Here is a 4,808-nt window from a genome sequence, read left to right as displayed (position 1 = left end):
TTGTAAAACTTTAAGTGAAGTGTAATCTATAAATATTGAATTGCTATGTTGTACACCTGAACTACTCGGAGAAGGCAATGGCACCCCGCTCCAGTTCTCTTGCCTGGAAAATCCCATGGACAGAGGAGCCTGGAAGGCTGCGGTCCATGGGGTTGCTGAAGGTCGGACATAACTGAGGAACTTTGCTTTCACTTTTCACTTTCATGCATTGGAGAAGGAAATGGCAACCCACTCCAATGTTCTTGCCTGGAGAATCCCAGGGACGGGGGTACTGCTATCTATGGGGTCACACAGAGTCGGACACGACTGAAGTGACTTAGCAGCAGCAGCACACCTGAACCACTATAATATTGTAAATTCAACAGTTCAATTTAAAAAAAGACTTTTAAAAATGTTTATACCAGTTGACCTAAGCAATTACACTTTTTAAAATTTATCCTAGGCAGCTACTCAGAAATGTAAACAAAGACTTAGATATGGATTCAACATACTAGAGACTAGCTAAATTTGGAAACAATTTTCTGTGTAAGAATAAGCAAGGGTAAGTTGTATAAATTATGATGTATCCATCGGAATGGTAATTATGTAACCATTATAAACACGTTTGACAAAAACACTTTAGTGTTTTTATCACAGAGTTATAATATAATACTTTTGTCAAGCTATGAAATTTTACCTTACTTACAAGCTAATAAGTTGTTGTGCAGTTGCTAAGTCCTGTCTGAATCTTTGTGACCCTATGAACTGTAGCACGCCAGGCTTCCCTGCCCTTCACTATCTTCCAGAGTTTGCTCAAACTCATGGCCACTGAGTCAGTGATGCCATCCAACCATCTCATCCTCTGTCACCCCCCTTCTCTTCTTGCCCTCTATCTTTTCCAGCATCAGGGTCTTTTCCAATGAGTCGGCTCTTCACATCAGGTGGCCAAATTATTGGAGCTTTAGCTTCAGCATTAGTCCTTCCAGTGAATATTCAGGGTTGATTTCATTTAGGATTCACTGGTTTGATCTCCTTGCTGTCCAAGGGACTTTCAAGAGTCTTCTCCAACACGATAATTTGAACTCATAAATTCTTTGGCCTTTAGCCTTTTTTCTGGCCCAACTCTCACATTGTGCTTGACTACTGGAAAAACCATAGCCTTGACTACATGTATCTTTGTCAGCAAAGTGATGTCTCTGCTTTTCAATTCATGTTTAGGTTTGTCATAGCTTTCCTTCCAAGGAGCAAGCATCTTTTAATTTTGTGGCTGCAGTCATCATCTGCAGTGATTTTGGAGCCCAAGAAAATAGTCTGCCACTGTTTCCACATTTTCCCCATCTACTTGCCATGAAGTGATGGGACTGGATGCCATGATCTTAGTTTTTCGAATGTTGAATTTTAGGCCAGCTTTTTCACTGACCTCTTTCAGCCTCTTCCAGAGGCTCTTTTATTCAACTCTTCGCTTTCTGCCATTAGAGTGGTATCATCTGCGTATCTGAGGTAGTTGACATTTCTCCCAGCATCTTGATTCCGGCTAGTGATTCATCCAGCCTGGCATTTCGCATGATGTACTCTGCATAGAAATTAAATAAGCAGGGTGACAATAAACAGCCTTGACGCACTCCTTTCCTGATATTGAGCCAATCCATTGTTCCATGTCTGGTCTAACTGTTTCTTCTTGTCCTGCATACAGGTTTCTCAGGAGACAGGTAAGATGGTCTGGTGCTCTCATCTCTTGACGAATTTTCCACAGTTCATTGTGATCCACACAGTCAAATGCTTTAGTGTAGTCAAGAAAACAAAAGTAAATGTTTTTCTGGAATTCCCTTGCTTTTTCTATGATCCAGCTGCTGCTGCTGCTGCTGCTGCTAAGTCGCTTCAGTCGTGTCTGACTCTGTGTGACCTCATAGACGGCAGCCCACCAGGCTCCCCCGTCCCTGCCTGGGATTCTCCAGGCAAGAACACTGGAGTGGGTTGCCATTTCCTTCCCCAATGCATGAAAGTGAAAAGTGAAAGTGAAGTTGCTCAGTCGGGTCCGACTCTTAGCGACCCCATGGACTACAGTCTACCTGGCTCCTCCATCCATGGGGTTTTCCAGGCAAGAGAACTGGAGTGGTTGCCATTGCCTTCTCCGTATGATCCAACAGATGTTGGCAATTTGATCTCTTATTCCTCTGCCTTTCCTAATTCCAGCTTGTACATCTGGAAGTTTTCAGTTCTAGTACTGTTGAAGCCTAACTTAGAGGATTTTGAGCATTACCTTGCTAGGCATGTGAAATGAGTGCAATTGTACAGTACTTTGAGCATTCTTTGGCATTGCCTTTCTTTGGAATTGGAATGAAAACACCTTTTTCAGTCCCATGGTCACTAGCTGAGTTTTCCTAATTTACTGGCATATTGAGCGTAGCACTTTAACAACATTAGCCTTTTACTATTTCACAGATGCTAGCAGAGAAGGTTAGAATCATGGGTCAGAGATAAAAACCTGAATTACTCACAACAAGCAATGTATCATGTAGCATTGGTTTCCTTTGCTTCCCAATTTCCACAGGAGAAATGCAGAGGAGCCCAGATGAATTCCGTGCACATAGCAAATTTTTGTCACAGCTGAAGGACACTGAACTAGAGGCTCCACTGTTTTTATAGTAAGGAGAAAGTAGTTTTGGTACACTAAGTGTACACTAAGTTTTGGTACACTAAGTGGGCCTTCCCTGATGACTCAGACGGTAAAGAATCCTGCCTGCAGATTTAATCCCTGGGTTCAATCTGTGGGTCAGGAAGATCCCCGGAAGAAGGGAATGGCTACCCACTCCAGTATTCTTGCCTGGAGAATTCAATGGACAGAGGAGTCTGCCAGGCTACAGTCCATGGGGTCGAAAGAGTGGGACATGACTAACACATTCACTTCCTTTCAAGCTTGCTTTATTCTTAGAGATGTTACATCATCTCTCAAGTTTACTCACTGCAAACACAACCCAGAAAAACAGGTGACTGATGTAATGTTTTTATGTTTATAAAGGCTAGTTAAGAAGCACCAAGATTTGTGCAAATATTTGTGTGTGTATGCACATGTACACATCCATACATGCAAGATGCTCCTGGCATCACTGTTTATAGTATGTTAAAATAGGAAGGGGAAGGAGTATATAGGGGCAGGACATAAACAGGTACAAACTTCGTATATTATGTATAAAATAAGTTATAAGGATATAATGTACAACACAAGGAATATAACCAATATGTATTTTAAAAACTATAAATGGAGTATAACCTTTAAAAATTGTGAATCACTATATTATACATTTGTAACATATAGTATCAGAGAAGGCAATGGCACCCCACTCCAGTTCTCTTGCCTGGAAAATCCCATGGATGGAGGAGCCTGGTAGGCTGCAGTCCATGGGGTCGCAAAGAGTCGGACATGACTGAGCGACTTCACTTTGACTTTTCACTTTCATGCATTGGAGAAGGAAATGGCAACCCACTCCAGTGTTCTTGCCTGGAGAATCCCAGGGACAGGGGAGCCTGGTGGGCTTCCGTCTATGGGGTCGCACAGAGTCGGACACAACTGAAGCGACTTAGCAGCAGCAGCAGCAACATATAGTATTAAACATCAATTATACTTCAATAAAAAAAAATTGCCCAGTTGGTAAAGAATCCGCCTGCAATGCAGGAGACCCCAGTTCAGTTCCTGGGTGGAGAAGATCTGCTGGAGAATGGATAGGCTATCAACTCCAGTATTCTTGGGCTTCCCTTGTGGCTCAAGTGGTAAAGAATCCATCCACAATGCGGGAGGCCTGGGTTCGATTCCTGGATTTGAAGATCCCCTGGAGAAGGGAACAGCTACCCACTCCAGTATTCTGGCCTGGAGAATTCCATGGACTGTATAGTCCATGGGGTCGCAAAGAGTCGGACACGACTGAGCAACTTTCACTCATACTTCAGTAAAAAATAAAATAAATCAGAAATTAATGTCCACTAGTACATTCATTAGCAAAATTTGTATGCACTTATACAACAGAATGCTATATTGACTTTTAAAAGAATAAGATGTTATTTACATTAACAAATAGTCAAGATATATCATTTGGTAAAAAAGGCAAGTTGCAAAACAGTACTTAGAGTGAGATCTTATTTCATAATTAAAACAAAATGTAATTTATGTTACCATATAGGAAAAAAATATGAGAAAGAATATTCCAAATGTTAACAGTGGTTATATCTGGAGTCAGAAATATGGAGAACTTTCACTCTGTAAAGTATGCTACTGCTAAGTCGCTTCAGTCGTGTCCGACCCTGTGTGACCCCATAGATGGCAGTCTACCAGGCTCCACCGCCCCTGGGATTCTCCAGGCAAGAACACTGGAGTGGGTTGCCATTTCCTTCTCCAGTGCATGAAAGTGAAAAGTGAAAGTGAAGTCACTCAGTCATGTCTGAATCTTAGTGACCTCATGGACTGTAGCCTACCAGGCTCCTCTGTCCATGGGATTTTCCAGGCAAGAGTACTGGAGTAGGTTGCCATTGCCTTCTCCTCTGTAAAGTACAAATTCCTATAATGCTTAGATGTTATAAAAGAAAATATAGGTTTAAATTTTGTTGTAAAGACTGAAGCAAATATATTTCAGTGTTAAATGTTGAGTTTTTCTCTGAATGATATGATTATGGGAAGTTTCATTTTCATTTTTCAAACTATGGCAAATCTACATTGTATTTATAATCAGAGAGAATGTTATTTCTAAAGTATTAATAGTACTTGGCTTCAAATGTTGGTATATGGAGATTTTTTTCCCCTTCTCTCTGTTTATTTAAAATTTTCTGTAACAAGGTCA

This window comes from Bubalus bubalis, chromosome 4 (assembly GCF_019923935.1).
Source record: "Bubalus bubalis isolate 160015118507 breed Murrah chromosome 4, NDDB_SH_1, whole genome shotgun sequence".
NCBI classification, from domain to species: domain Eukaryota; kingdom Metazoa; phylum Chordata; class Mammalia; order Artiodactyla; family Bovidae; genus Bubalus; species Bubalus bubalis.
The sequence above is the reverse complement of the archived record's forward strand: the minus strand, read 5'-3'. Positions refer to the sequence as shown.